General features: G+C 35.6%; 1 non-coding gene across 1 annotated transcript; it reads left to right on the top strand.

The window, feature by feature from the left end:
* Positions 1-457: 457 nt before the first annotated feature.
* TRNAT-GGU (transfer RNA threonine (anticodon GGU)) lies at positions 458-531 on the top strand. The gene has a single exon. It is a non-coding gene; the product is annotated as a tRNA-Thr (tRNA).
* The last annotated feature ends 11,421 nt before the right edge of the window (positions 532-11,952 follow it).

The following is an 11,952-nucleotide window of genomic DNA, read 5'->3' as shown; positions in this document are numbered from 1 at the left end:
ATGCTTAGATAGTATTTGTATGGTCAATTTAATCAACCTTCAATTTTTCCATTACATACAACTTAAACCATCAGCATAACTTAGCTTTCTTTTTCCAATTGGGAAAAACATACAAGCAAACAAACAAACAAACAAACAAAAAAACAAATGTTTCCCTGTTACCTGAAGAGTATCTAGTAGATAGTAGGCACTCAATAGTTATTGAATGAATGGATGGAAAGATTGATTTGATTCAAAGTTATGTAAAGAACTTCAAAGTGTCATTTATGTCAGCATACTATCGTATATTCAAAGTTAGATTCAAATATGCAAGTTAAACCAGTGCTAATTCATTCCCATACAACTTAGGTCCTAGATAGATGTATAAAACATATGGTTCATTATTATTAGTTCAATCAAGGTTTTGGCACAGATGACATCGGGGAGATGAGAAACAAGACCCTATGACTTTTGGGGTGGCCGGTTAGCTTAGTTGGTTAGAGCATGGTGCTGGTAGCACCAAGGTTGCTGGTTCGATCCCTGCATGGGTCACTGTGAGCTGTGCCCTCCTAAAAAAATAAACAAAGAAGAAGAAAGAAAGAAAGAAAGAAAGAAAGAAAGAAAGAAAGAAAGAAAGAAAGAAAGAAAGAAAGAAAGAAAGAAAGAAAGAAAGAAAGAAAGGGAAGAAAGAAAAGAAGAAAGAAAGAAAAAGTCCCTGTGATTTGACACAATATTTCACTTTCCTACAAGTTGTATTTCCATCTTATAGATGTAGTTGAGGGAACATACTACAACTGTTTTTATTCTGCATTATCCATCTTCCACAAATCTGAATGTCCCTTAAACATTCTCACTTGGCATTCATCCAAAAAGAGAGTTGTCAAGTCAAGTTTAAACCAATATAATATGTTAAGAAATTCATCGGATATTTGGTCACAATTCCATGGGTCTACAGTGATGTGAATGTGACACCTCTTAACTTACTTGCAATCATCTATTACTCTGGAACATGCAGACTCATAAAGTCCTGAATTAATCTTCACCGGGAAGAATGCCTAATAAAGAACACAATAATGTGCAGCAGCTTTGGCAATAAATTTGATGAAAGGTTTCCTGAAAGCCACAGCAAAGGGTAAATGAGTCCACTTATTAGCTCTGTGTTGCTGTTATTTATGTTCTGTGACTCACAGGGAGATGAGAGATTTTATTTTGCTGCCTGGGCCTCCTTCCCAGGGTTTTAGCATGTTGGTGCTTTGGGACCAGCATTTGTTTACGAAGTAGGAAAATTTTTTCATCTTGGGAAATGTGTATCTTTCTTTACAAAAGAATTGTGCACAGTGTTTTTTGTTGTAGTTGTTATTGTTTCGGGGTGGTTCATTTTTTTTAAACTTAATATTAATACCTTGGAGTATGGGAACTGATGTATATTGGTGGCATGGGGGTTTTGAACCGAGTTATAAGGGGAAACAAGCTCATCACACATGGGACCTGAAATAATTCCTCGTGAAGCACATTTGAGAGGAGAGAATCAAAGTGAATTAAGTGCAAGTTTTGTTAAATATCTTTCCAACAATATTCTGGCTTTATATCAATTAAATGTCTGATAACTGTAGAAAATATGTCATCTCATTTTTACTAGCATCTGTTGGGGGATATATGAACGTATTCAAAATTTGATACTTACACTTTACAGGTAATTTTTAAATTAGATTATTTTCAGAGTTGAGTTGAAGGAATGATTATGGTTCATTACGCTTTGTGTTCATAATTGAGTTCTTCTCATGGCACAGTTGAAGAAGGAGAACAATAACCCAGGAAAACTATGACCATACATCCCTTATTCCTTTAGGATTTTTTTATTGATCATTTCACTTTCAAACTCATAAATACCTGGGGTCATTAATGCCATTCCCTGAATGTGTATTCTTTCATTACTGTCAGTACTGCTTTGGGCTCTACTTTTTGCTTTTCCATTATTATGTTATTGTCATTAGCATTTTTAAGAAAATAAAGATAATTATATTCATTGAGGCTTTACCCGAGTACTTGAACTTGCATTTTATGGTATTATTTTTTTTTTATATTATATTTTAATTAGGCAGCATTCTGAGCTCCAGAGTTGGGGTGGGGAGAAAGAGACAGAGAGATGAAGGTAATGCGGTAATTATCATTAATCATTATGTGTTAAGTTTTTATTTTGTATTAATCCCCTGTATCTTCTATATGTCCCATGCCTATATTAATATGATTTTGTAAGCACAGAGACTAGTCATATAACTCCGACTAGAAGAATTTGATGTTATTAATTCAAAATGTAATTCAAGTGATAGATTATTCATGAAATATTTAGAAAAGAAACATATTCCTTTTCTCTAGAATAAAGACTTAAGGTTGTGAGCATTAACACATTAACGAATGAAAGTTATACAACCTAAGAAAGGGTGAAAACAGGTTTTGAGTAAATTCCGGGTTTGATTGTTACAAAAATCTAAAATTTAAATGTGGGTCTTCCTCCATGGGAGTAAGTAGAGCTCACTTCAAAGTTCAAATTATTGACATTTACTCACACAATCAACAAATGTAGATTTAATGCCACTTTGTGTAAGGCACTGCTGCACATAATATAGAGGAGAATAATTCATGGCCTCCTGCTCTCAAGAGGTTTAGAGTCTATAAACATAGGAAAAAGCAATCTTAATATGATGTGAAATTAAGCACAGATTTAAGATGGACTGGTTTCATGGGCAATTTTTTTATGAAAAATACTAAGAAACGAGGGATTCATTATGAAAGTAATAATTAGGAAAGATATTCAAGAGCAAGTAATATGTGAAACTGAAAAATAAGTGGCTTATTAATTCAACAAGTGAAAAGTTGGAAGGAGGTCATTTGTTTCTGGAGTGAAGAAAAGAAGCAGAGGCACAGAGGTATGAAAATATATATCATGTTTGAGTAGATACAAATAGATTTTCTGAGATAGACTTGATGGGACAAGTAACCAATTGGTATTTTGGTGGTGAAAAGAGAGAGATGAAACCTTGTTTTGAGGATAGAAATCCAGGGAAAGATTTTTAGAGTAAATGAAAGAATTGACTATTAGTTGGCAGACTGGGAAGATAGAAGTCATTGTTGACTGTTGTAATATATCTTTCTGTTTTATTGCATTGACATATTCATGTTCAGTTTTGAAAGGAGACAGCGTTTTGTTAATAGAACTGTTATTAAGAAATACTATCTGAAGAATAAATTACTTTGGGTAAAGGGAAAAGGCTGGGACTTTGAAATGGGGAATGGACTCCTATTTGGTTTAGAAAATAAATTGTTTCATCAACATTTTCTACAGCAAGTTTTTCAGGATGAATAAATAAGGGTCATGTGGTGTGTGTGGGAGGAATATTAGGTTAAGCAAATACATTTGGAGATCTCTGGGTTCAGGAGGTTAAATGATTTATTACTGCTGCTCATAGCCCTGTCTTTAATATACCAGTAGCACAGTGAATATTCTAGAAAAGAATGTCCAGGATTCCCTAAAGCTGACATATTTTTTTCCCCTGCACAACATCTCAGAATAAGTGCTCCACAAAAAATTATTTTAGGAAACATGACCTTATATCCATGATTTTCTAAAATAAAACCTGCCAAAATAATTCATTAACTATATGATAGTCTCCAATTTGAAAGTTTCGTTCAAAGAATATGATATGCCCACTACTTAATTGCCACCATGAAGTCAATGTATTGTATTTTTCATTGCTCATTTTATGCCTCACAGCAGTAATATTTTTACTACATTCATGCTGCTTAAAACACCCAAAGAAGAGTTGGAGGTAAAATGATTAAAGTTCTCAGTTCTACAAAATTTAATGGCTCCCTGGTGGGATTCATTTCCAAAGAGACTGGATATCTACTATCTAATCTGTTTAGCACTTTAGAAACATCCAGACCAAAAGCCCATGAAAACGAAAAACTGTAGGAAGAAGAGTATGGATAATGTTTACTTAGAGTTTGTATTTTTAAATCTATTATGTGTAGCAAAGGAAACTGCTTAAACATCTGTAATTGTGTTGTCCTTGAATGCTGGTTAGCGTTTTCTTTAGATCCTTGTTTTGTTTTGTCTTCAATTAAAGTTTGTTGGGGTGACAATAGTAATGTTACATAGATTTCAGGTGTACAGTTCTGTAATACATCATCTATAGATCATATTGTGTGTTCATCACCCAGAGTCAGTTCTCTTTCCATCACCACATATTTGATACTCTTTACCCTCATCTACCACCCCCCTTGCCCCTTACCCTCTGTAGATCCCTGTTGTTTTAAGCTGGTATAGTTTTGGGTAGGTGTGGTACAGAGTAGAGTGTCATTGAAATGATAGAATGTTTACTTAAATTATTATTTTTGATTTATGGTAAGAAGTATTGTTTCTTTAATAATAAAGTAGGACAAGGGAAAACTTCTAGCAAACAGTTGAATATGGGTTCCACCACAGAAACTGAGGTAGGAGGGTGGTTAAAATTACTTATTTTTGGCACATTGAAGAGTTTGATACCAACTAATCTGCCTAATGGAACCAGAAAAATAATCATGGCTACTTTCTGGGGTGCTAATATATGGAATAATAAGGTCTCACACACACCATACTTGCTGCAAATAAGTAAATTGATGAAAACATTGTTTTTTAAAGCCACATATCTTCAATATCGTCACTCATTTTTTAGAGATGTTCATTTATGCAAATGAGGATGCTCTTCTAAATGGTTTAGGGCTGTACTGTCTACTTTAACACTACAATATGGGGGATTGTTTAGAGGATGATACCTCATACAGAGTAAATATTCATGCCAGAATATATGAAGGAAGAAAGGAAGGGAAGAGGAAAGAAGGAGGAGGGAGGAGGGAGAGAGAAAAAAAGACAAATAAGAGAATGTGTTTGAGATTAATTTTGCAGAGTTCATGCAACGATCTTCCAATGGTGGTTCTACATGATTAAACCAGACGTGACATTCCTAATGGTATAGGAAAATGTCTGACATTAAAAATCAAGTGATATAGTCTCCATTATAAAAGAAGAACATATCATGATGACATAGGGCCCTGAACAACACATTAGCATAGCACAGAAAAATAGTGTTCAAACTATTTGTTGCAGAGCAATGCACTACATCAACTATGGTAGCAATGAAGATTAATGTTGTGTAGATTACACACACACACACACACACACACACACACACACACAGGAGTACTCTTGCTCAGAATATTTTGCATTTAGAGATATAGGGGCTTGGATTAGAAGACGTTTGGGTAGAAAATGGTTTACAACTCTGGGAATCATGGTCTAATAAATTCATTAAAATACTCAGTTACAGATTTCTAAAGTATTGTTTGGGAAAGGAAGTATTATAAGGCAGAATTAGCATCATTACAACCATGTTTGTGTATCCATCTGTAAATAAGAGATATGTTAGTTTTTTCAAAGAAGAAAATAATTTGAAAGCTTGAGGAACCCAAGTAGGTTCTTGCAGGAAAGCTTGATTAGCAATATTAATTGGAAAATGTCAGTGCCCTGTAAGTAATATGAAATATGATGCTACAAATGAGTCCAAACATCCCTCACAGTGATTAAGCTATCTATCAGTTCAAAATTGATTTTGCCACTGCAATTTTCCTACCTTAATGGAAATATATTTTTCTTCAATTATATGCATCATTTCATTGAATCAACAAAGTATTAATTGATAGAGATACTTAAGAAATTCCTCACCTTCTTCCAATGTCCTTCCTCTACTTTTGCTTATCTTTGTCCTGTCTTCCTTTTCACTCCGGTTTCTCATCTTCATTTTCTTCATTTAATAAAAATTATAGTTACCATTTATTGAACATAGATATTGTTCCAAATGTTTGTACAATTCTTCATTTATTCCACAAATACATTTGAACATTTCTAAGTCATAGAAACTATTCTAGGAAACAACATCTTTGTATACATAGAGCTTATATTGCACTTGAGGAAAGGAATAAGCATGTAAATGAATAAACTGATTATAGATTATATTAGGTGCGCTAAAGGATGTAAACAGGGTGATGAAACAGTTTAAAGGGTGTGAGGGGTTAAGAAAGACCTCTCTGAGAAGGTGACATTTGGGTTGAGATGCAAAGAAGTCAGCCATACAAGAATCTGGGGTCAAAACATTCCAGGCATAGGTTACAAAGTAGTTTAGGAAGTTAGAGAGGGAGGACTGTTTGGCTAAAGCTCATGAGGAAGAATGACATGAGATGATGTTAGAGAACTAAATAATCAGGAACTAGATTATTTAGAAACTTTATAGGCTAATGTAATACATATGGATTTTGTCCTGAGAAATGGCACTCCATTGAAGTATTTTACACAAGGAAAATATATGATCTCATTTGTATTTTTAAAATTTCCTTCTATTACTGGTCAAGATGGTGGAATAGGTAAATGATGGGCTTGCCTCCTCTCAAAACCACATCAAAATTACAACTAAACTAAGAAAAACCATCATTGAGAACTTCCTAAAGTCTACCTGAACATACATACTATAACTAAGAATATACAGAAGAAGCCACATCAAGACTGGTAGGAGTGGCAAAGATGCAGAAGAAGCTGGTCCCACAGCCACATTAGAAGTTAAAACTCAAGACACTTGTCTTAGCTGCAGAGGACCCCTGAGGAGTGAGGGGGCCCAGCCACACACTAAGCTGCCCAGCCACACACCAAGCTCCCCAGCCCAGGTTTCCAGAACTGGTAAGAGAAGTCTCCATAACTCCTGGCTGTCAAAAAACAGAGGATACTGTGGCTTAGTAAAACCGAGGTTTGCTGGAGTCCCAGGCATTCCTTTTAAAATGCACACACATGGATTTACTCATTGACAGACTTACTCTCTCTGAACTCCAGTGCTGCTGCAATAGCTCAAAAGATGCCAGGGACATATGGGGAGGAACTAAATTATCTGGCTTTCGGACAAGATTGGAGAGGCAGCGTTCTCCCAGAGACAAGATTCAGAAATCACATAGAAGCAGCATCTGGCTTTGGCATGCCCCATAGATCTTGCTAAATAACCTCAGGCCCAGCATTGGCAGCAGCCAGCTGTGGTTTACAGCTAAGCCTCTTCCAGACAGCTCCAAGCCCTGTATAAGTGGCAACTATCTGCAGATCACTTTTTAGCCCACACTAAGTTGCCCTGGGCAGGACACAGGCAGCAGCAGACAATGGCCTCCGCCAGAGCCCATCCCAAGAGGCCCCATAACCAACACACCTAGTGGCCAGCTTCCAAGCACACTAGAGCACCACCTAACCACCTCCACAAATGGAACATTGAAAGGGGTAACTGAGAAAGCACCAGAGCCCTGTTAAAGTGAATTCTGCTCCATAGGATCAACCCCTGAAAAACAGCTCCTCCACTGTATTCATGGTCAGTACTCAAAACTAATTAGACTGAGCGTCAGTCCCTCCCACTGATACATAAACAAAAAAAGGTTTAACTACCACAGGAGGGCACACAACAAACCACACAATGGACACACCTACAGAACCTGGTTCAAGTGACCAGAGAAACACTTCTGCTGGGCCCCACAGGACCCCTACTACATAAGACCAATCTACTAAGACCAAGAGACACAACAGCTCTGCCTAATACATTGAAACAAAAACAGGGAGGCAACCAATATTGGGAAACAAAGAAACATGTCCCAAGGGCCTGCCCGGTGGCTCAGGTGGTTGGAGCTCTGTGCTCCAAAAGTCGAGGTCGCCAGTTCCGTTCACACATGAAACAGTAAGCTGCATCCTCTATAGCTAAGATTGTGAACAGTGGCTCTCCCTGGAGCTGGGCTGCCGTGAGCAGTCGGAGGTTGGCGTGAGCTGCCATGGGCTGCCGTGGGCTGCTTTGTGGCCGGTGGCCAGCATGAGTGGCTGGCAGCTATTGTGAGCAGCCAGCAGCCTGCAAGAGCTGCCATGAGCTGCCGTGAGCTCATGGAGCATTGGAGCAGCCGACCAATGACCAGTGACCAAATGCCTCAGCCGGGGAGAGTGCAAGGCTCATAATACCAGCATGGGTCCTACACAACTAGACTGAGAAACAACGGCTTTATCCGGAGTGGGGGGGGGGAATTGTCCCAAATGAAAAACAGAACATAGCTCCAGAGAAAGAACTAAACAAATTGGAGACAAGCAATCTAAGATACAGAATTCAAAACAATGGTTGTATGGATGCTCAGTGATCTCAGGGAAAACTGCAACAGAGAAATATGAAACATAAAAATAGAGGTAAAAAAACATAAAAAAGAATGAGTGAGAAATGAAGAATACAAGAACTGAAATAATATGGGGAGTGCCAAAAATATGTATACAAGTGGACACTTTGGTCAACGTTGCTCAAGCAGTAGTTCAACATAATCAGAAGTGTCTGGACACTGATGCTAACCACGTTGAGCACCAAAGATTCCACTCAAAACTATGAGAACTGATAAATGAATTTTTAGAAAGCAGCAGGGTACAAAATATATATATATATAGTGTAACATCATCTGCAAATAATAATTTTTTTTTCTTCCTCTTTTCTAATTTGGATGTCTTGTATTTTATTTTTCTTGTCCGATTCCTCAGGCTAGAACTTCCAGTACTATGTTGAATAAAAGTGGTGAAGGTTGACACTTGTTTCTGATTTTAAGGGGAATACTTTTAGCTTTTTCCCATTGAGTATGATACTAGATATACATTTGTCATATATGGCCTTTATTATGTTGAGATATGTTCCCTCTATTCCCACATTTCTGAAAGTTTTTATCATGAATAGATGCTGAATTTTGTCAAATGCTTCTTATGCATCTATTGATATGATTACATGATTTTTATGTTTCATTTTTTATGTGGTGTATCACGTTATTTGATTTGCAGATATTAAACCAACCTTGTGTAAAAAGAATGAATCTCAATTAATCATGGTGTATGGTATTTTTAAAGTATTGCTGAATTCAGTTTGCTAATATTTTGTTGAGGATTTTTGCATCTATGTTCATTGGAGATATTGGCCTATGGGTTTTTCTTTCTTTCTTTCTTTCTTTCTTTCTTTCTTTCTTTCTTTCTTTCTTTCTTTCTTTCTTTCTTTCTTTCTTTCTTTCTTTCTTTCTTTCTTTCTTTGTTTTTGACTGTCTTTGTCTGGTTTTGGAATCAGAGTAATCATGATCTCATAAAATGACCTTGGGAGATTTCTCTCCTCTTGAATTTTGGGGAGTAGTTTGAGAAGAATAGGTGTTGATTTTTTATAAAATATTTGGTACAATTCACCTGTAAATCCATTGGGTCCAGGACTTCTGTTTGTTAGGAGCTTTTTGATTAGTGATTCTATTTCATTTGTAGCAATCAGTCAGGTCAGATTTTCTATTACTTCTTGATTCAGCCTTGGAAAAGTGTATGGTTTTAGGAATTTATCCATTTTTTCCAGATTGTCATATTTGTTGGAATATAGCTGCGCACAATATTTTCTTATTTTCCTTATTTATTTGTTTGTTTGTTTGTTTGTTTACTATTCCTGTGGTGTCTGTTGTCATTTTTGTTTCATTTATAATTTTATTTATTTGGGTCCTCTACTTTTTTACTTGATGAGTTTGGTTAAACATTTGTCAATTTAGTTTATCTTTTTGATGAACCAGCTCCTGCTTTCATTGGCCTTTTGTATTTTTTTCATCCTCTCTTTTATTTATTTCCACTCTAATTTTTATAGTTTTCTTCCTTGTACTCACTTTGGGCTTTTTTGCAGATTTTTTCCCCAATTCTCTTAGTTGTAAAATTAGACTGTTTATTTGAGATTTTCTTTGTTCCTTCAGGAAGGCTTGCATTGCTATGAATTTCCCACTTTTGAAAGATGTCTATGTGTGCCATAAATTTTGGGTCATTTTGTTTTTATTTTCATTTGTCTCAAGGTACTTTTTGATTTCTTTCTTTATTTCATTGTTGACCCATTCAGGATTTAGTAGAATGTTATTTAGCTTCCAAGTGTTTCTGTGTTTTTCAGTTTTGTTTTGTTTTGTTTTCTTGTAATCGATTTCTAGTTTCATACCATGGTGGTCAGAGACGACACTTGATATAACTTCAATATTTTAAAATTTATTGAGAAGTGTTTTGTGGCCTAACATGTGATCTATCTTGAAAAATGTTCCAATTGCTATTGAAAAGAATATGTATTCTGTTGCTTTGGGATGAAATGCTCTAAAAATATCAATTAAATCCATCAGTTCTATTGTGTCATTTAAGGCTGTTGTTTCTTTGTTGAATTTTTGTTTGGAACATCTGTCGATTGGTGTCAGTGGGGTGTTAAATTCCCCTTCTATGATTGTGTTACTATCAATCTCTTCCTATATATGGGTCAATATTTGTTTTATATATTTAGCTTCTCCAATGTTGGGTGTATAGATATTAACTAGGGTTATATGCTCTTGTTGGATTAATCCCTTTTTCAATTTGTAATGTCCTTCTTTCTCTGTTATTATAGTCTTCATTTGAAAGTCTATTTTGTCTGATATAACTATTGCTACACCAACTTGTTTTCTGTTTGTATGAAATATATTTTTCTATTGCTTTACTTTAAGTCTATCTGGTCTTTCAATCTGTGGTGTGTCTCTTGTAGACAGAAAATATATGGGTCTTGTTTTCTTATTTATTCACCCTACGTCTTTTTATTGGAGCATTATGTCCGTTTACATTTAAAGTGATTATTGATAGGTACATTGTTTTTTCCATTTAATCATTCATATTATTGATCTCCTTTTGTTTGTTTGTTTCCTGCCTTCTTTTTCTTTAAGAAGTCCTTTTAACATTTCTTATAATTCTGGCTTGGTGGTAATGAGTTCGTTTAGCTTTTTTTTCCTTTCTTTCGGGGAAGCTCTTTATCACTCATTCAATTTTAAATGATAGTCTTGCTGGGTGTAGTATTTGTGGTTTTAGGCCCTTGTTTTTCATCAATTTGAATATTTCCTTACACTCTCTTCTGGCCTTCAAAGTTCCTGCTGAGTAATCAGCTAATAGTGTAATGGGAGCGCCCTTGTAAGTAACTAGTTGTCATTCTCTTGCTACTTTTAGGGTTCTCTCTTTGTCTTTAACTTTTGCCATTTTAATTATAATGTGTCTTGGAGTGGGCCTGTTTGGATTCATCTTATTTAGGACACTCTGTACTTCCTGGGCTTCTATGTCTATTTCCTTTACCACATTAGGGAAGTTTTCAGTCATTATTTCTTCAAATAGGTTCTTAATCCCTTGATCTCTCTTCTTCTTCTCATATTCCTATGAGAGTGTTCTTATGCTTGATGTTGTCCCAGAGGTCCCTTATTTTATCTTCAGTTTTTTTTTCTCTTTTATTTTTCTTGCTCCAATTGGGTGTTTTCCGCTACCTTGTTGTCTAAACTGCTGATTTGATCCTGTGCTTCATCTACTCTGTGGTTGATTCCTTCTAGTGGATTTTTCATTTTAGTTATGGTGTTTTTTTTTTTTTTTTTATTTCTGACTGATTCTTTTTTATGGTTTCTATGTCCTTCTTTATCCTCACTATGTCTTTGTTGAAGTTCTCACTAAGTTCTTTAAGCATTCTTATAGCCAGTTTTTTAAACTGTGTCCCTGGTAGTTTTGTTGTCTCCATTTCATTTAGTTATTTTACTGGAGGTTTCTTTTGTTCTTTTATTTGGGATCTATTTATTTGTTTCTTCATTGTGACTGCCTAAGTCTGTTTCTGTCTATGTCAGTACGAAAGTAATTGTGGTTTAAAAGGTTAAAAACAATTGCCAAAACCGCAATGACTTTTATACCAACCTAATATTAGGTAGGTTTCTTATGTCTCTCAGTTTTTTCCAGGATTCCTTATTTAGCACTCATATGTGTCTTGTATGGTCCAGTGGTGCAGTCTTGATGATCACCTTTACATGTGTTTTGGGAATGTCCCTAATGTGTGTTTCTTGTATTCTCAT

Source organism: Rhinolophus sinicus, chromosome 18 (assembly GCF_057876585.1).
Source record: "Rhinolophus sinicus isolate RSI-liver-muscle chromosome 18, RSI-T2T, whole genome shotgun sequence".
NCBI classification, from domain to species: Eukaryota; Metazoa; Chordata; class Mammalia; order Chiroptera; family Rhinolophidae; genus Rhinolophus; species Rhinolophus sinicus.
This window is presented reverse-complemented; position numbering and strand designations above follow the sequence as displayed.